The sequence below is a fragment of the Sturnira hondurensis genome, unplaced genomic scaffold (assembly GCF_014824575.4).
Source record: "Sturnira hondurensis isolate 20B ecotype Veracruz unplaced genomic scaffold, ASM1482457v3 Scaffold0008761, whole genome shotgun sequence".
Taxonomy (NCBI): domain Eukaryota; kingdom Metazoa; phylum Chordata; class Mammalia; order Chiroptera; family Phyllostomidae; genus Sturnira; species Sturnira hondurensis.
The window spans coordinates 4,809,158-4,829,689 of NW_028081392.1; the positions used below are offsets into that span (position 1 = coordinate 4,809,158).

Sequence of the window (20,532 nt, forward strand, 5' to 3'; positions counted from 1 at the left end):
TCTTTAGTCTTCTTTAATCTAGATCAGTTCTCTTGTCTTTTATTTGATACTGACATTTTTGAAGAGTACAGTCAAGTTTTCTAGCATGTCTCTGAGTTTGTATTTGTCTGTTTCCTCATGACTGAACTTAGTTTAAACATTCTTGGCAAGAATGCTAGATGAATTTTATTGTTAATTATACATTTATTATTATTTATAAGTAATTTATTATTAATAATAGTGGCTATAATTTATTAAGTGCCTGTCCTGTGATGTGGGTACTGTGTGTCCGTTTTACAGACCAGGTAACTGAGGCCGAGAGTCTTTAAGTACTTTTCCCCAAGTCGCATAGTCAGAAAGAGGAAGTGCCAGGCTTAGGCCTGTCTGACTCCATTGCCCATGCTCATAGCCAGTTGAACCCACTGCCAGTGATGGCTGGCCCCACTGAATGGAGACCTGAGGCTGTGCCCTGGAGGTCAGGGACTGTGTTTTTTGTTTTTGTTTTTTCAATTTTTTATTTATTTTTAGAGAGGGGAAGGGAGGGAGAAAGAGAGGAAGAGGAACATCAGTGTGTGGTTGCCTCTCACATGGCCCTCACTGGGGACCTGGCCTACAACCCAGGCATGTGCCCTGACTGGGAATCAAACCTGTGACCCTCTGGTTCACAGGCCTGTGCTCAATCCACTGAGCTACACCAGCCAGGCAGGGACTGTGTTTTGTTCTCTGCTGAATTCCAGTCTTAGTCAGGGCCAAAGCCAAGGTAAGGGTCCATAATTGTTTATTGAACAAAAAATGCATGAGTTTCTGTGGAAAAAGGTTAGCATGGAGTCCATGGACCACTGCTACCCCATGGAAACTGCATCTCTGTTGGTGGGACCTGAGGATCTACAAGGTTGTTAAGTTTTCCTGATGATGCTAGTATAGGCAGAATTAAGTGAAAAAAGGAAGTTTCAGAACACTGTGCTGCATAATTCTGTATGTCTCTTTCTCTGTGTTTTTAAGATTACATTGTTGCATATAGATTTACAGTTTCAGGAAGGATGCTAGAACTGTTAACAGCAGATACCTCTGAGGCGTGGGGCTGGGAGCCTGAAGAGGGGTTGGAGGGCTTTACCTTCTGCCGATGCACTATTAGAAGTGACACGAGTGATCAATCGATACGTTCTTCTTGTAAAAATTTAAACCCTACAGATAAGTAGCGTAATTATGTAATTTATCACCCAAATGGAACACTTCTGAGAGTGAAAAGTAGGGCTGCTATTAGTTATATCAGCAACAGAGAAAACAGAGGCTGTTCTGTGCAAACCTAGGCAGGTGGTCACCCTGCCAAGGCCAAAGTTGCCTTTGATAACTTGTCATTCCAGCTGTGGCCACTCCCAGTCTGAGGTAACCATTGTTATCAGTGTGCTGCAGATGAAATACAATAGGTAGCCATTGCAAGTACTTGGTTTGGGAGTTTCTCTTTTTGCCTAAGTGACGCCACACTAAGTGTAATAATGGGAAAGCTGCCCCCTTTTCACTCAACAATTATCTTGGAGATTTAGACGTGTCAAGGCCATGGGGGTCTGCTTCATTCCCCCTAACTGTTGTAGAGCACCCCACATATGCACAGAGCACATCTTATTGGTCCATTCTCCTGTGGATGGTTATTTAGGTTGTTCCCAGTTCTTTGGAATTATTGTACTAACCATGCGAATGGTCATGATGATGGGATGATGTCCCAACAGTGGAGCACCCTGGCACCCATCAGAAGTGTTTCATGTTAAAATGTTATCAGGAGATGGCATTTTTTGAGGAATAACTGAATTTATGAGAAGGCCCCTCATCAGGCCTGAGGATTCTCTACTTTCCCCTCCCAGCCAGGTGCAGGTGGGAGTCAGAAGTGGGCTGTCCCCAGCTTTGCCATCACAGACTCTCACAGTTCCCTCTGCCACTCGAGAGCTTCTCGCAGCTGAGGTCCAGCAGAAGCTTCTCTCCCCAGGCCTGACTCCTCCAGTCTCCCTGTTCTTCCTCTTTTGCTCTTGCCTTGACTGTCCATGAGGCTTCTTTACTCACCTGGGGTGACAGTTGTCTGTGGTGGAAAGAGCCTGTTCTTTAGAGCCAGGTAGACTCCAGTCCCATGACTGGCTGGCAGTGTGACCGTGAGGGAATGGCCACACCTCTCTGGGTCTCCAGTCCTTTGTTTGTGGAGTGGGGAAAGTACTATCGTCATCCTGTGCTTGTGAGCTCTTGTGTGGGATAAGAGCATAGATAATGCACATGCCCCTCCCCACCCTCATCACCACAAACTGGGTTCTCAGTGAAGGCTTATTGCAGTCCTTTGTACTGACTGCTGCTTTCTGTGGATTAGTGTCACTGCAAGTTGAAAAGCCCATGCGTGCTCCCGAGGACATTGTGTCATTTCCCCCTTTGGCACCATCCCCACCCCTCTCAAGTTTGGGGTACACTTTGAGGTCCAGGAAAGAGGGATGCAGGGAGGGTCCTTGTATCCAGGGTCCTTGGGAGGCTACCCAGGGAAAGACGGGAAGACAATCCTACTCTTGAACAGGTTTTTCAGTCTGATAGGAGCAGTAATTCCTAATTCTGGGGATCTCCTGCGTGATGGATAAGGTCTGGTCTCTGCCTCCAGGGGATCTCCTAGTCTGATGGGAGGTACCTGTTCAGTGTCCCCGGAAGCATCTAGCCTGATGACGGAGACGTAATGTCAATTTCCAGGGGAGTTCCCAGACTGATGGAAGAGACGTGTCTGGGAGCCTTCCTGGGTTTTATTGGACACTTCCACTTTGCACGAAACTCTTACAGCATCTCTTCCTCCCGTATGTACCTGACTGAGGCTGCTCCTTCACTGGATGTGTTTCAAGAGGGCAGAATTGACATCTCACCTTTGTGATTTCTAGTCCTAGCTTGTTGCTTGTCATTCTAAGGGATGTCAGTTGGGGATGAGAGTTGCAGTTGGCCACATTCTCAGAGGCTTCAAAGGGTCAGGCTTCTCAAGTTACTCAAGGGTACAGACAAAGCAATTTTAGAGCAGGAGAGTGAGTCATCAGAGACAGTCGAAAGGAGGGGCTGGTGCCTGTGGCCAGCCCAGGGCCTGCCTTCACACCCTCTTTCCACTCTCCTGTGGAAGCTGCTGAGCTCCTTCTGTGACATCTCAGAGAAGCACCCCCACAGCCTCTGTCTTCCCAGGGAGCGCTGTACTGAGCTGGGCACCTCCGTCTGTGTAGAAGAGAAGGCTGGGAGCTGACGGGCAAGTCAAAACTGCTGGTTAAATGGCTTTAAAGTAGTGGCCATTTATAAGTTAATGAAAGAGAAAATAGGCACATTATACATACAGATTTGTCCTTAACGAGGGGACAAGGCATTGTTTACTGATGTTCAGTTCTAATTATCCATGCACAAGGCTAGCTTTTTCTCCAGCAATGTCCTGTGGCCCTACTCCCTCATCTCCGCCCACATTCATTTAACCCCGTCCGTGCCCAGCTGGGCCACCTACTCATCTCTCAGAATGTCAGCTTCCAGTATCGGTTGAGAAGCCAATTCCCGACTGAGTCTGCAGGGATTTTTGACCCTGAGACAGGTCCAGCAGCTGCCTGTGTCCTCTGCTCGCCTCAGCTGGACAACCAGATGGAGGACAATACTGCCAGGCCCTCAGGGCAGCCAGCATTGTAGGGAGGCAGAGCCCAGGGATGGCTGCTCTTCTGGGGAGGGGGCTGCAAGGCAGCAGGAAGGACCAACAGAGGATGCAGATAGAGGGTGGGGCTGCAAGCCAGGGACTCCCCAGGAGACAAGGGCTCAGGAGAACCACCTGCCAATCTCACCCTTTATATTCACCTGAAACTGTCAGAAAGGAAGGGAACTTTGCTGGGAAAGGTGGACAGTGGCTACATCCTAAATGGGCACCTCACTGAAGCCATTGCTGAGGTACATCTGCCCAATTCTTACTTCAGCCTGAGAACACATGAGGTCACTCTGAGATCGAGACTCCCCTCTGTCTCATAAGTTTCCCTCATCTCCAGGTCCCAGCCTATGCCCCTGCCTGCTAGGTGCTGCTTTACTCAGTGGGGAACTAAACTAGCGAGAGATGAGAGTGGAACATGCATGCTATTGCCATGTGAGGTCACAAAGCCTACTGGACTTGGGAAACTGGCGAGGAAAGAAGGTGCAGAAGGAGTTACATACCAGAGGAGTGGAGGAGATGGCTAGGTCAGCCCCAAACTAATCAACAAGGGGCACACCTGAGCTGTCTATAGGAACCCAGGCCGGGAAGGAATTTTGCCTTCCCTTGAACTTTCTGGGTGAGTTTCAGGTAGCAGTTCTAACTTGCTAATGCCCAGAGTTCTTTTGCCCCTCTGCCCTAGGAGGTCCAGGAAAATGGGCCTGAGGGCCACTCACAGGTTATTACACGAGTGGTGACAAAATTCCACCTCCATGGTCACTAGACAAGAGGACATAAAGTGACCCCTCTTCATAATTTTGAAAGTTTGATAGAAAGGAGAATTCCCTGAGTAGAAAAGGCAGTTGAACGACTTCATGCCAATCAAAAAATCCCATGCTAAAAATCCCATGCTCACAGATGCTGTGGGTCAGGAATTCAGAAAGGGGCCAGCAAGGGTGCCTTGTTTCTACTCTACAATGCCTGGGCCTCCTCTGGCAGATTTGTAGGCTGAATGTGACTCAACCCCTGGAGGCTGGAATCATCTGAAGTCTCATTCTGGTGGTTGGGGGCTGGTGCTGGCTGTTGGCTGGGACCTTAGCTGGGGCTTTTGGCCAGCATATCTACACGTGGCTTCTCCATATAGCTTTGGCTTCCTCACAATATGGTGGCTGGATTCCTGTGCAGTAGAGCCAGGGGAAAGCCACACTACCTTTTATTACATAGCTTTCTGGGTTGTGTAGCGTCACATCTGTGACATTTCATTTGCTGAGAGATAAGTCCTCCCCAATTCCACAAGGGAGGAAGAATAGACTCCCCTTCTTGACAGGGGTGTCAAAGTTCCAGAAAAGCAGGTGGGACTGGAAATGTTGCTTCAGCCACATTTGGAAAATGCAGAGTGCCTCGTGGGCCCACCTCAGAGGAAGCTCTCTCTCCACACAGGAGGACCCAAGGGGTGCCCAGGGGGTTACTTACAACGTCATTCATTTGGCAACACAGAGTGATCAAAGTGTCTACCTCGTGCCAGGCGCTGCTTCCTTGAGCTCAGCCCAGCTGCACAGCCTTTCAGCACCACCCCCACCCAGGTCCTCCCCTTAAGCCCTGAGAGATTTGATCAAGATGAGGGAACTTTGGGTTTAATTCTCCCCAGTCTTCTGGGAAACATTGTTCTGGGTCATTGTGGCTACAGTCCAGAGAATAATTTCTCCCACCGGGGCCTGCTGTTGAATTGAAGTCTTGTACTCCCATTTCCGAAAGAGCAGGCATATTGAGCAGTTTCTATTTACTGAAAAAAAAAAAGTTGCTTTTGCTTACATGTAGCTCTTATTTGTGTTGTAACTATGGGAAAAAACAGGGTTTCTCAATGGGAAAGATGTTCTTGCTCTTTGATCAGACTTAGAAGTGGGAGAATCCATTCATGAATTAGGCCACTGAGGTGCAGAGGAAGACGCTGCGAGAGTTTGTCTAACCCTTTGCTTTAGCACACGAGTATGACTAGTATGTCTTGTTCACCGATATCACCTCTGAAAACGTAATGAGCTGGTTATGACAAGTTGATACTGAAATAATCACAATAACCTATAAGTATCATGTTCTAAGCTCTGGGCTGAGCATTTTATACACTGTCACATTTAATTCTCTTAACAATGCTGTGAGGACAGTCCTAAAATTGTTTTCACACATGAGGAGACTACTCACTAAGGCTCAGAGAGGTTAAGTACTCTGCTCAAGGGCACACAGCTAGGAAGTGGTGGGACTGGAATTTGAATTCAGACCTGTGGACTCCAAAGGCAGTGCTGTGTAGATGAGAGGCCTGGTAGCTTAAAGGAAGGGCGGGAATCTGAATACAGCTGGTTCTAGGTGTTGGGTCCCTTCGGCTGGGTACCACAGACTCATTCTACTGCCTTAGTCCCCTCGCCTGTAAATGGTGATACCTACCTGCAGGAGTTACAAAAGTCCCCAGTACAGCAGTAGTGCAAACCCGGTGGGCACTCAGTGCACGGCTGGGGAGTCCCCTTCCTTTTCTCTTTCCTCCACAATTTGCCTCGAGCTGCCCTGTGGAGGGGGTCTCCCTACCCAGAAATGGGGGGATGCCCAACGTGACTTTCTTACCTGTGGCTGCTCTAAAATCCCTCAGCTCCCACTGGGTTTCAGGATTCCAATCCCTCTTCACTGTGATTTTCATTGGGAGAACTTTAAATGATTTTATAAAAACTGCAAATGTACAAGGTAATTGAGTCTTCTGTTTTATTACCCTGAGCTGCCTGGACCTTGCCTGGCCTCCTCCTCACTCATGGAGCCGCCGGAATAAAGTTGGAAGTGTTTGTGCTGGTAATATATAGGACTTAATTAACCTGGCCTTTTATAGCATTTCCAATGGAGGGTTGGAACGAACTTCGAGGCAGCTTGAGAAAAGAAAAGGGGGGCCTGGGGTGGGTGAGTGTGTGTATGTACAACAGTCAATGTGTTTTTTCTCCTGTTCTTTTTTCTAGTACTTTAATCAGCATTTAATAACCCAGTTGAAAATCCATCACTCGGACCCAAGCACTGGTGGGAAGGACTAGCGGGAAAGCTTGCCTTCTTCCTTCTTTTCCAAGCCGACAGCAAGCCGTGAATTGGTCAGTGGTCCAGCCACACAGGAAACTTCCACCAGAGGCTAATCCTGCACATCTCAGGTAGGAGACAATGAATGGATATTAACAAATAGACTCTCTGTGTTGCTAACATCATTTCTTACTCAAATGCAAACCAAACCTAAAAAGTCTCCAGTGGGGTCCTGGGCCCATTCCTGGGACCCAAAGCCAAGCTAATCTATCTGTCTACCCCTTCCCCCTGTACTCCCCAACATTCCCACTCTTTACCTTTCTAGCATGAAGCCATCCACGCCTGAGCTGGACACCCTTCTAAACCAGCTTAGGAAAAAGTGACTCAATTCAGATCCACCGTGAGTACAAGGCTACAGATTTATAATTGCCAAGGTACCTTCATGTCTTACAACCGTTATTTTAGGGAGACTTCCAAGCAAGGGCAGTCAGGGCAAGTGCCTCTCATCAGCTGCCTGCTCAAACCATTGCTCCATATACCATGGCTCATAAATCCTCCCCTGACGCCACTGCTGAGTGGTTACATCATCCCTAAACCTCATGCAACAATTCGATTTGGAAATAAAAAGGCAGGTGTTAATTGACTCACTCCCTCTGCCCCTTTGTGGTGCCCCTGACCCTCGATAGCTTTTAACCTCACAGTTAATAAAAGTCTGGGGCCCAGCCCCAGCACAGCTCCTCATTCATTCTTTCATAACATCAGCAAATTCTTACTGAGTGACTGTAATGCACAAGTCATTGGCCAGTCCCTAGGGAGCTTAGGTGGCCAAAGATGAGCAAGAAGCATTGCATGCGTGGGGAAAGCTTCCAGAAGATGCTCATAAGTTAGGCAGATTTGGGCAGCAGGTGCTATGGGGCCCCAGAGAAGGTCTAGTGCAGACAGGGTTTTAGAAGGTCTCCCACTCTTGACTGACCACTCTTAAGTTTGCCTGCTCAACATTCATCCCTCCTCTAAGAGTAGCTCCCAGATTCTCCTTTGGGGAATCTACTCTCTTTCACGAAGTCTGTGTGTGGTTCCAAATGGGGCTGAATGTCTTAAGGTCCACAGGGATCAGCCCATGATTAGAACTAGGCTATGAGAGCAGGTCAGCCCCATGGCCATGGTGATTAGTTCAGTAATGAGCATGAGATGGGAGCCTGGCTAATGGAAGCTATTGCTACAACTGCTGGGAAGGAGAAGCTCCGTTTGCCATTGGGGTTAGCCAGAAGTAGGCCTGGCACTGCTAGGTGCCCTCTTGCCCTCACTTGGGAAATGCTTCCTGAGCTTTAGAGTAAAGCCATTCCCTCCTGCAGGAGAACCTTTGGTGTGGCTCCAGGCCATACTGTCTCTGACACCATGATAAGCACCTATCATGGTGTCAGTGCATGTATTCCAGGCCCAAGTGACCCTTTGTCTACTTTCAGCTAGTCTGTACCAAGGAAGAATTCCAAGGAAAGCAGAGCTGAGAGATGGAAAGACAAAGATTGTTGAGGGCATTGGGCAACTGGATCTTGTCCTGTCTAAGGCTTGAAAATCCTTGAACTTTCACTTAAGTGAGCTAGTGAACAGTTCACATTTTTCTTCTATATAAATCAGTTTCCTTAGAATTTTTGTTGCTAATTCCAAATTTTCTAGGTACAGGGACCAGTTGGAAGTCACCCTTTTCCTCCTTGAACTCACTGGTGGGCCAGGGAGATATGGACTTCCTTCTGCTTTCCTGTTTGTGATAGAGTCAGGGCAATTAGGGTCAGGCCCTGGCAAGAGAGGTGCCTAGAGCACATAATTTTAAGGCCTGTACTTGCATGACTCTGAGAGTGAATGCCTCCTTAAGTCTTGCGCCCTAGGCTCCTCTCACCTCATCTTAGACCTAGCCCTGCCTAGGTGGCTGAGTGTTCTCATCTGTGTTTCCAGATCTAGCCTGAAGAGTTCAGAGCTGATTATTACTTTTTAAAAAAATTTATTATCTCTATATTTTATTTTATTTTTTTAAATAAAATAAACATTTTATTACATTACAGTTGTTCTATTCCCCATTACAGTTGGTAACCCTCCTTCAGGGTTACAGTTGTTCTATTCCTCCCTTCATTCCCCTCCACCCCAACACTCCCTCCCCCACCATTCTCCCCCCCCCTTAGTTTATAACCACGTGTCTCAAGTTCTTTAGATTCTATATTTCCCCTACTATTCTTGCCCTCCCCCCTATCTATTTTCTACCTACCATCTATGCTATTTTCTGTGCCTTCTCCCCTCTTCTCCTCCTCCCACCCCCCTGTTGCTAACCCTCCACGTGTTCTTCATTTTTATGGTTCCACTCCTGATCTAGCTGTCCTCTTGGTTTGCTTAAGTTTTAGGTGTGGTTGTTAAGAACTGTGAGTTTGCTATCCTTTCACTGTTCATATTTTTCATCTTCTTTTTCTTAGATAAGTCCCTTTAGCATTTCATGTAATAAAGCCTTGGTGATGATGAACTCCTTGAACTTGCCCTTATCTGAGAAACACTTTATCTGTCTTTCCATTCTAAATGAGAGTTTTGCTGGATAGAGCAATCTTGGCTATAGGTCTTTGGATTTCATGACTTGGAATACTTCTTTCCAGCCCCCTCTTGCCTGTAAGGTCTCTTTTGAGAAATCAGCTGACAGTCTGATGGGTACTCCTTTGTAGGTGACTGTCCCCTTATCTCTTGCTGCTTCTAGGATTCTCTCCTTCATTTTGGTCTTGGCTAATGTAATTATGATGTGCCTTGGTGTGTTCCTTCTTGGGTCCAACTTCTTTGGGACTCTCTGAGCTTCCTGGATTTCCTGGAAGTCTATTTCCTTTGCCAGAGTGGGGAAGTTCTCCTTTATTATTGGTTCAAATAAGTTTTCCACTGGTGGGTGTTTCTTTCCCCCTTCTGGTACCCCTATAATCTGGATGTTGGAACGTTTCAAGATGTCCTGGAGGTTCCTAAGCCTCTCCTCATTTTTTTGAATTCTCATTTCTTCATTCCTTTCTGGTCAGATGTTTCATTCTTCCTTCTGATCCATTCCATTGATTTGAGTCCCAGTTTCCTTTCCATCGCTATTGGTTTCCTGTGCATCTCCCTTCATTTCAATTAGTTTAGCCTTCATATGTTCCTCTAATTTGTGACTAAAATCAACCAGCTCTGTGAGCATCCTGATAAACAGTGTCTTGAACTGTGCTTCTGAGAGGCTGGCAATCTCTTGGTCACTTAGAGTTATTGGCTCTGGGACTTTGAGTTCTTCTCGAGCCATCTTTTGGGCTGTTCGTGCCTGTTATGTAGCAGGATCGGAGCCCTAGGTGTTCACCAGAACAGGGCAACTAAGTCGGTGGGTTGTGACTCTGTATGTGGGGGCGGGGTCAAAGAGGAGCAATGGGGTCCCATCTCCACCTCCCACCGCTGTGGCCGCAGCTGCCACTGTCACTGGGGCCCGAGCGTTTCATCCCACTGCACGTGAGTGTGCCACTGCCGTCAGCCCTCCACCACTGGGTTCGCCCCCTGGGGCCTGCGTGGTCTGTCTCACTGTGTGCGAATGTGCGACCGTGGTCAGTCTGCCCCACACCCTGACTGGGTCCAGGCTACTTGCACACCTAGGTCGGGGATCTTTCCTGCCTGACCCTGCTCCACTGCTGGCTCCGCCCCTCTTACCATCCCAGTTGAACGGTTCATTGTTGTCAGACTTCCGTATAATTCAATTTTCTGTTCTTTGGCTGTGTCTTTGTTCTCCAAACCTTTGTTGTATTCAAACTTGGTTATGGGAGAAGGCACAGTGTTTCCACCTATGCCTCCATCTTGGCGGAAGGCTGTGATTATTACTTTCTTTCCTCCCCCGGAGGTGGGTGTGGCTCATTCTCTGGGCCTTGAAAGATAATGTTATACAAAGGCTGGTTCTGGAGCTTTACCAGGTCAAACTAGAGCAGAACCCAGAGCAAATCATAAGTCAAGGGAGAATCTTCCAGTTAGGGTGGGCTCAGGCTCACTTGGGACACCAGATATACGGTTATACTTTTTTGGTGTTCATCCATGATTTGACTTCTCTTAGGATGAGATGGTATTGTTCCTAAGCACAGACAGAGAGTCAGGCACTCAGAGCTGAGGAGGCTGCTCTTGCGATAATGAATGCACTTGAAAACCAAGGCTGCTCACTGTGGTTCAGGAGAGACAGCAGTGGCCTGAAGCCAGAGGCTCGCCCATGACCACAGCAACTTGTGTGTTCTTCAACACATCTCTTTACTTCTCTGACCCCGCTACCTTGATTTGGAGGGGCAGACTGTGTAGGATGAGCTCAAGGGGTAGAAAGATCTGGTTACAATCCCAGCTCTTACTCACTTGGGTGAGACCCATACCGAGACTTGTTTCCTCATTATTATTCCTCAGTGGGAACTATAAAGGTGCTTTCCTCTTAAGGCCGTTTCAAGATTCAATGAGATAATGAAGTGTTTAGAACAGGGCTGATATAATTTCTCAATTAATTATATTGGCATTAATGTTATTCTATAAAATAAGAGGGCATATTAGAAGATCAAAAGCACTGCCAAGAACTAAAGTGGCCATTCTAGATCTAGTCCCAGCCCTCTGAGGGCAGTCACTGTTCCCAGGACCCTTAAAAGCCAATGCGTGTGACCATGGACAACAGTGCGGTGACTGAGGGGGGGAGCGGGTGGGTGGAGGTGGAAGAGGGTGTAAGGGGGGTAACTGATAATGCAAAAAATACAATGAAAATCAAATTTGGGAAGCCAATGTGAATTGAGGACCTACTAGGAGCTCTCTGGGGGAAGAACCCAGTCCTGCCCTTTCAAGGTCAAGGGGTCAATACCTGCAGCCCACAGCAACACCACCAGGGTTCTTCTCCAGCAGTGATTTTTACTCCCCTTCCCTTTTTCTTGACAGATGCCTTCCCGCTCCACCTTGGAAATCTTACCGAAAAAACTTGTGTCCCTCAGATACATCCCTCAGGTGATACTTAAGCCATATATTTCCTGACATTGATAATTTCCTTTCAGATGCATTTATCTTTTCCCTAGTTATTTAGATTATCAGCACCTCAAAAGCAGGGGCAAGCCTTGAACTTCCAGGTGTTCCTATAAGTCTAGGTAGAGAACAGGTTCTCCAACACCAGGATAAGGCCCATGAGCTCCTGCCCAGCCAGGGGCTGTGCTTGGGCCTGGGGTGGGCGAGAGAGGGCACCAAGGAAGTTCTTGGGAATGAAGAGACCCTCTGACTGCAGAAGCAGTCCCATGCTCTTTTCTAACTGGAATAATAAAAAATTCTTTCTGAAGCAGTAGCAGAACGACCTGGGGCTCTAGGTCACCTGAAGCCCTGCCCAAGGCTGCAGCCTCGCTGAGTATCCAGACTGGCCTCCCCACCAGCCCCAGGGCTGCAAGCGAACAATGTTGGTCTCTTAATAAAAGCAACACCAGTGCCAAGTCCTAACTCCACTGGAGAAATAGTCCTGCGCCCCTTGGTCCCATTAACATCTCACACCTTAATGCGGCCATATTTTTGGAAAGCCAATGTGAATGAACTACGTAGCTTATTGGTATGCAGCTCTGGGTGGGGGTTGGGGCTCCAGGGAGGAGGGGCACTCTGCAAAGGGCGTATAATTAAGCCTCAGAATATTTGATATATGCCCCAAAAGGAGGGAATTTGGGGGCGTGAGAAGTAGAGTGATGGACTTGTTTGGAAGGTACTGTGCACTAAAGCTTAACAGGCGCTAAGAAGTCTCAACATGGATCCCACCCTCTCTTACCCCAAGCCCCCACCCAGCAGGGCCACCCACTGGACGTTTGGGTTCCTAACTTTGCATTTCTCAAGCAGACTCTATCAGCAGCTCTTCTCAGATAAAATACATCATCATTTGCTCCATTAGAAAATAAATGTATGGCTATATTATGGGATTTGCATTCCATTACCTTGGTTTGCATGCCATAAAACATTTATTACACCCTTGGGCTAAAGTCTTAATAATGACTGGGTGCAAGGCACTAATGTGGTGCTGGTCCTGCTCGGGAACCAGAGATTAATGCCTTTTGATGTCACCCAGCTAATAGTCGTGCTCACCAATTTGTTCCATCAGAAGACATTAGAGTCAGGCCCTGTGTGGGGGTGGGGGCCACTGCTCAGCTTCAGCAAGGAGTCGGGGCTCCCTCTGCCTGGTCCTGTTCAAAATGACCAGAAGTCCCCCCTCTTCAACTCCCGCATTCCGCATGCACCTTACCCCCACCCTCCCCCACGCCTACCCTTGGGCAAGTCCCCACTCTTGGGTGTGATGAAGCTACACAGAGGGCTTTGAACATCTGGGTTCCTGCCAGAGCACAGCGGCAGCAGCAGTGACATCTGCGAGAGTGCAGGAACACACACATGCACGTGTGTGTGCCACGTGCACACACACACACCCTCTCTTCTGTCTGGCCTGCCCCATTCAGTCTCCCGTGGCAGCCCAGCAACACAGCAGAGGAGGCTCTGAGGTTGCAGGAGAGATGAAGCCGCTAGAATAATGTGGGTCCTGAGGACTCAGTGCAAGGTGAATATTGAGGCACCATTCTAAAGAGGATGCTTGGTGGACAGGAGGATAGACGGGGCAGAGTGCTCTAAAGTCCTGGCCCAAGTCCCACCAGCCTCATCTTCTCTCCTTTCCTGGCGCCTGCTGAGATGCCAATGGAGACAGAGGTAAAGGGGGAAGCTCTGTCCTGGATGGGGCTGAGTGCAGAACATAAGTTAGCATGGCATAGGATAGGATCACATATGGAGCAAAGGGTACCTTTCTTTGGATAATAATATAGGATATTATTCTGTAATAATATAGCCTCTAATAACATGATGCATGGTAAGCTGTATTGCTAAACTGTTTATAGATTAGGAGGGAGGCACAAAAGATATTTAGTGAGACTGATGCTTTAAAACTGAGCCCAAATGGTAATAAATGCTGGGGATTTAATTTACCCAGAGACAAGTTAGTTAAATGCCTTCTTGTGGGGACCTCCTGGTGAGGTGGGCCACCCAGCATCACGCACTTCTGCAGGTATGGAAGCAACGCTGGTCACTCGAACCCAGGCCTTTGGACTCCCAGGCCAGAGCTCTCTTCACAGCTTGTGACCACTTGTCCCCCATACTGGCGGGCAGTGGTAGCACTGAACACCTCCTAGACAGGGTGGGTTCAGGGCTTCTTCTGATTTCCTGTCTCACCTAGGAAACCGAGTTGTCATCCTTCCTTGCTGCTGGATGGAGCATCCCTGCTCTTTGCCCCAGTACTGTGTGCCCCTCCCCACCAGAGCAGTCTGCTTCAAGTCAGTCTCCACTCTCGAAACCCCATGGCTCCCAGCAGCCCATTGACACTGATAAATCCATGCCTCTCCTAGGCCAGCTGTATGCTCAAGTCAACCTGGAGCCCCTTTGATCTCCAATGTGGGGCCCCAAGGGCAGTAGGTCCTGGTTCCTGCTCTGGGGGGATTTTAATGTAGAAAATCACTCTAGAAAGGTGTTATGAGTCCCAGATAACACATCATAGCAGCACATTGCTTCTGACCATGCACTTCTGGAAAGGCTGGTAAATAAGGTGGCTCTAAGGACAGAGATGGGGGAGACGGTGGGATGCGTGATGGGGTTTGACCGAGAATGAGAATGGTGGGAACAAAAGTTTGGAGAGGGGAACGCTTGGAGAATGAAGAGCGGTAGGGGGAAAGATTACTGTGAAAAGTTGTGGTCAGAGGGATAAGCACTGTTAGCGTGGGGTTGAATTCCCAAGGCAGTGGCAAAGAAGGAAAGGGCTTTGTGTGGAAATGCCGGGTGGGTGCCCTAGCTGAGGCCAGAAGCAGGGAGCCCAGGTGGATGTGTCTGCTGGACCAGGAGTGAGGACTGGGACTGGAGCAGGAGCAGGAAGGAAGAAATGAAGGAGGAGGCCATAAAGAGGAGTCGCGAAGAGGCTGAGAACTGCCTGCTGGTAGCAGAGGCGGGAGCTGCATTAGCTCCGAGACAATGATTCTCAGTAGGGCTGTGCTGCCAAAGGCGAGTTTGGACATTTGTGGGGGTATTTTGTTGTCACAATGCTGGCATTTAGTGTATGTGTGTGGGGGACAGAGGACCAGGAGTGCTCTCTGCATACAGCAACGTGTAGGACACGCGCATGCCACAAAGAATTCTCCCACTTTGAAAATTCCAAGTAAGTTGCTGTGTTCTCCACAACCCCAGGGGGCACCATTCACTTACATGGTGAACATAGCCTGCACAACCACTAGGCAGGTCCTGGGCTCAACAGTGATCCTGTTGGAAAAAAATTGTTTACAATGAGCTGAGTCAAAAACGTAGCTCAGTTTTGCATATAACCACAGAGTATTTTTGCATGGTTTTAATATACACTAGATGTTCTAGGAATGCAACTCCTGTGATGATTGAGGAGAAAGTCATCCTGTGCTCTTGCAGAACCTTGCCAAGAACCGTGTGTCATTTCAGAAACCGCTGTTCACGTGGGCATATCACTCATGGCTCTGACGTCACCAACACACCGCACCTCATGGCAGGAGGCACTGACAGCTGTCCCATCATGTGGTTTTACACTTAGGAGCAAGTGTTCGATGTTTCATTGTTGCTGAGCGTTTACATATTCAACTATGTTTTGCTTTACCATAAGTTTCTTTCCTTTGACTTCTCCACTGTATTACAGTTTGGTCAATATATTGACTTTTAAAAAATTATGTGGCTAGGCTGGATATATGATCTCTGCTTTCCATCCTGGGGTAGCAAGGGAGTGTGACAAACCTGGTGAGAAGAGAGGCTGTGGGTCTGGTGGGCTGAGGGCTACGGTGCAGGGAATTCCAGCCTTGATTTCCGCAGGAAGCCTCCTCTGGCCACTTTAATCCCATAGCCCCACTGAAGCCTGCTGCTCTTCCTCCTTCTACGAAGCCCTCTGTTGCCACAGTGTCCAGGTAAGTACATAAGGTCCCCAAAGACAGACTTGTAGTGGTCACCTTTTATGGCCCTGACAGACCCTGGAGAAAAGAGCTAACCTGAGATCCCCAGCCCAGGGCTGACGGGGTCCCTTGGGGAAACGTGAGAACGGGCATCCCCAGAAAAAGTGATGCAAAGTCCGGAACACCTCATCATGGAGCGTGAGAGGGCTGGGCAAAGTGGAGAGAACCCAGATTCTAGGACAGAAATTTTGCAAGTCTTGTCAAGTAAAGACTGATTAGGAAAACAAGCTAGTTGGAAATCACTGAAAAAACAAGGCACCCAAAAAACAAGTCCCCGGCAGACTGGGACTGTTGAAAAACAACTGACTGGAAGACCAAAGCAAGACATGTTGGGGCCTGGGGGCAAATCTGATGTCACGAGACGGTGATTTCAAGGTGAGTTGTGGAAGCAAAGGGGCATCCTTTGTGAATGGAAGGATTGGTCCAGTGTGAGCCAGGGTTTATGTAAGTGAGTGGATCATAGAGCCATGCAGGGTGACTAAGGGGACATTTGCGCCTCTGGAGGTGGGTTCTGTACTAGTGAGAACTAAGGGATGACCACACAATCCTGATGAGGGTCCTGGCGTCTTAACTGCAGACAATGGGCCTGGGCTCTGGAAGGAAAGAAAAATGCTTAAGTCTGAAGTGATTTTTAGGGGTCCCCCAAATGGATGCAATGATCTATGTTTTTTAAAGAAAGAAAAAAAGAGAAGTGGTTAGGTCAGACACACGCTGCATTTTTGGAAAGAGGACTTTTTAGTGTATTTTGAGGGGAAGCATGAAACAAGACTCAGAGGGGGTGCAGTGGGTGTCAGAATTCCTCAGGTAGGTGACTTCATCACTGGGGTTCCAGACTCAGATTGACAAGTTCATATCCTAGCCCTACCACTGAGTAGCTGGGTGGCCTTAGGCAAGTTACTTAACCTCTCTGTGCTTCAGTTCCCATCCCCCCAAATGGGGATAATAATATTTATCTGGGTTGTAAAAATTAAGTAATATTGTTTGTATGTGACCATATGACAAGTGCTCACTAAATGTTTGTTATGGCTGTTATCACTCCTGAGAAAAGGGCCAAGTCTTATTAGCTCCCACCCCCTCCCTACTGATTAACCAATGAAGGATGCCTTTGGGGATGTGAAGGAGGAGTGGGTGGTGGTGGCAGCTGCGGCGTTGACATATATGCTCCCCTATTCTTCCCAGAGAAGCCAGGGAATGAAGGTCAAGTGTCCTGATCCTGGTTCTAAATCCACTGTTTAGAGTAGGGAGTGCATTGGAAGTGGAGATTAGCCCCCTGACCCCAAAAATCAGCTAGGTAGGGGACAAGAAGCAACCCTGTCTCTATGCAGTCCCTTTTCCCTAACATGTTTTGATTAGAGGACGTGGTGCTCAGGAGGGACACTCTCTCTGGTTCTATGCGTTGTGCATCCACCATTGCTTGATAGCAACCCTGCTGAGACGAATTCTGAATCCAAACCTAGATGCAGGAGAAAAGATGCTAAGATGAAGACTAGAGATGTTTGCTGGGACACTAGCATGTGCAAGTGTCAGTGCTGGCTGGAGGGAAAGAAACCCAGCTGGCTCACAGTAGCCTGGTCCAACTTAGCCTGGTTCCTGGATGGGGGTGGGGGTGTGTGCTGGGAGCCTGACATAGAGAGGCAGGCATCCTGATGTCTCAGCTCTGCTCTACAAGGCTCATGGCCCTGGGCACATCAGCCTTCTCTGCCTGTTTGTCCCCAGGTGAAGGCCTTAGAGGGAGACCCAAGGGGGATTGTAGGCATTGTAAGATATTAGGACTGGAAGGGGACCTTGAGGTTATAGCAGACACTGTCAGTGACCACCACCTTGCCCTTTTCCTGGCATGGCTCGAAGCCTGTTCCAGATGGCAGCATTTGCAGGGTCCCCCCACCCCACCCCAGCCCCAGGAGCTTTTTTCAAAGACTGGTGCACCGTCACACAGCAGCTTGGAAGCATCCTCCACCAATAACCTGGAGGATCATTGTGTAATATCCCAGCTGCTTTGTCCCATGGATGGAATAGCTCTGAGATGTGTGTTCTAGGTTGTCTCCTGGAGTTCCACAACGGGAATGAGCTCCAAGTACCTAGAGAGCTAACTTGTTTAATAACGTACCCCTTATCAGTGTCCTTCCCTTCCCTGATTCACTTCCCCACTCCTAGGGTCACCTCTCAAATGAACTACCTGCCCAAACGTTCATTTCAGGGTCTGCTTTTCCCACACCGACACAGACGTTACCTGGCTGAACCACTTTGTATTACTGAAGCAAGATACTTGCTAGAACACGCTTGTCTGCAGGTACGGGGGTAATAAGAGTCCACCTAGCAGTGCTTATACACAGCCCAGAAGGAATCAGAACATTTGCATCGTTAGGGAAGAGTCCCCTCCACCCCCTACCCAGGAACTCGTGTTGTCGGTGGAAGCCCTGCGAGGAGACCCCCCTCTGGCTTCTCTCTCACCAGCCGTCTGTTCCTAATAACCCCACCCAAGCACCAGAGCTTCTCTGACTTGATATTTCAGGACGCTGTCACTTGAAATTAATTGCAACTAATTAAAAATGATCCGGTTAGGACAATTGCACAATGGCGCCCCGGAGACCGCTTCATTCCCTGAGGTTCCGTGGCGTTGGCGGCTGCTGCAGCCCTGGTCGGCAGGACGGGGCCATACATCATCGTGTCATTTTACATTGTTATTTCTCTGAAAGCAGCAATTTAAAAGAGTCTCCGATGAACCTTGAGCAACTTTGCACTAAAAAGAAAAATGTTACTGTCCAAGATCTGTAAAATATAACATATAGGCTCAAAGAAGCCACTTGACATGAAAAGCGGCCTTAAGTTTGTGCCGAGATTTGCATATAATATATAACGTTGTAACGAAAGGACCCACAAAGCAGGCAGCGGCTGCGGAGCATCGATCCTCAGCCCCTTTGTTCAAACTGGGTCACCTACTGTTCCTGGTTATTATTTTATCACAGCCATTCCTCTTGCAGGCGACAGGACAGCATCCAACCCACTGGGTTCTAGGGCCTGCCACCTCTGTCCCTCATTTAGTGGAAGGCCCAGGTCCTTCCTGACTCTGACGCTGAAAGCACTGCCAAGTCCCAAACTGGCCTTGTTGGTTTCCAAGCTAATCCCAGGAGTGGTGGTGCTGTTAGGACATGAGGCACTTTTCAGGCTTAGAAATAGCCCATTAAACTCAGAGTTGAGGGAGCGGGCCCTGCTAAAAGCAGCCTAGCAGCCCCCACACCTCATTTCAAATAAATTTTGGCCCTAGGTCCTCGAACTGCAAATCTCTCCAGTCAGGCCACCTGCTGTCCTAACCCCCCTTGCTTCTGTAATCGCCACAGCCCCCCTCAACCCTCTCCATGTCGACAGAGCAAGGGCAAAACAGGCCTCAGAACAGAAAGGGACATGTCTGGGAAGCATCTTCCCAAAGTCTTCTGGTGCTCAGTCTTGTTCTGCAATAAGAAAAAAATGAGGTGACTGTCAGGGGTATCAACAAAAATAAGAAACCTCAGCAAAACAAGAAAGGAAAAGGTTCAAAAGTTAAATATCAAGATCTTTCCAATGAAAGGTCCAGGAGTTCTATAAAAGACTATAAAGATGAAAGGAAAAAATAGCAAGCAGATAAGCACATACAGTTTTATGTGATTATTGAAATTTGGCTCTGGGCTTCCAGGTCAAAGCAAAAAGGAAAATAAGAAACATGAATAATTACCAAGGTCACATAGTCCCTACAGGAAAGCAGAGCAGCTCCTCAGAAGAAGCGAGACTTGTTTGGCATGGACCTCCTGTGGGCCGTGCAGTAGTGGACATCCTTCCCGTCCTCCTCGTGACCAGGCGCCAGGCCTGTGAAGGCACCTGTTTGGGAGATCCAGGAGATGCGGATCAAATACGCAGTTCACTGGTGGCAGCTTCATTCAGGGATAAGACCTACACGCTAGAAGAGGGCAAGGACTAACCCCAACCTCATTTCCAAATTATTCTCCTTGCAAAGGAGAATAATTGCCATTCTCCTTTTAGCTCTGCTTTTGTTAGAGGATGGGCAGCAGACAGTGTGGAAATCTTGTTTCTAACAAAGACCTGAAATGCAGGTGTTGTACGTGGCTGAGAATCGGACCAAGAGATATAAATTATAGACATGTGCACAGTGGAAGACCATGCAGTCATCAACAGGAACAAGGGGGGCAATACGTGCTGTTAGGGAAAGTTGTGTAAGATGGTGTAAGGTGAAAAAAGCAAGTTGCAGAACAGTAGGCACTGTCTGATCATGCTTGGGTTACAAGTGAAGTAAAATAACACAGAAAATTTCTGGAAGATTACAGGAGAAACTGGTAACCGTGTTGAACATTGGGAGATGGACTGTCATAGTTCACCTAAGCCCTCCTTACTAAAACTTTGTATTACTTTTAGATTTAAAAAATAATTTTTAAAGAGTTAATCAAGAAAACAATGCAGTTTTGTTATGAAGAATGAAGCAGATCAGTGTTACTGAAGAAGTAAGCTATGAAGGGAAAGCCTGGATAAACACAAAACCAGTGTCCAAAAGTGGTTGTCTTGGAGAGGTTTGCTTAGAGCAGACAACTTTCTAAATGAATTGTTTTGGTAACTTTTTTGTTACAACTTGTTTTTGTAACTTGTAACTTGTTTTTTGTTACAAATTGTTTTGTAACTTGTAAATTGTTTTTGTAACTTTTTGGTTACAATTGTTTTTGTAACTTGTTTTTGTTATAAGTAGGTATTATTTAATAATAATAATAATAATAACAATAATAATTTAAAAGATTTTAAGCCAACCTGGGAACTTTCAGGTTGACTGCCTTTTTTGAAAATTAAGAAGCCTGATCAAGATTTCTCCAAATA

The 20,532-nt window shown here is 47.7% G+C and overlaps 1 long non-coding RNA gene across 1 annotated transcript; it reads right to left on the reverse strand.

Annotated features, from left to right (window-relative positions):
- Window positions 1–18,500: 18,500 nt before the first annotated feature.
- Window positions 18,501–19,941, reverse strand: LOC118993512 (uncharacterized). Its single transcript, XR_005067868.1, has 2 exons — window positions 19,408–19,941; window positions 18,501–19,127 (listed from the first exon to the last, which is right to left on the reverse strand). It is a non-coding gene; the product is annotated as an uncharacterized LOC118993512 (long non-coding RNA).
- Between the last annotated feature and the right edge of the window lie 591 nt (window positions 19,942–20,532).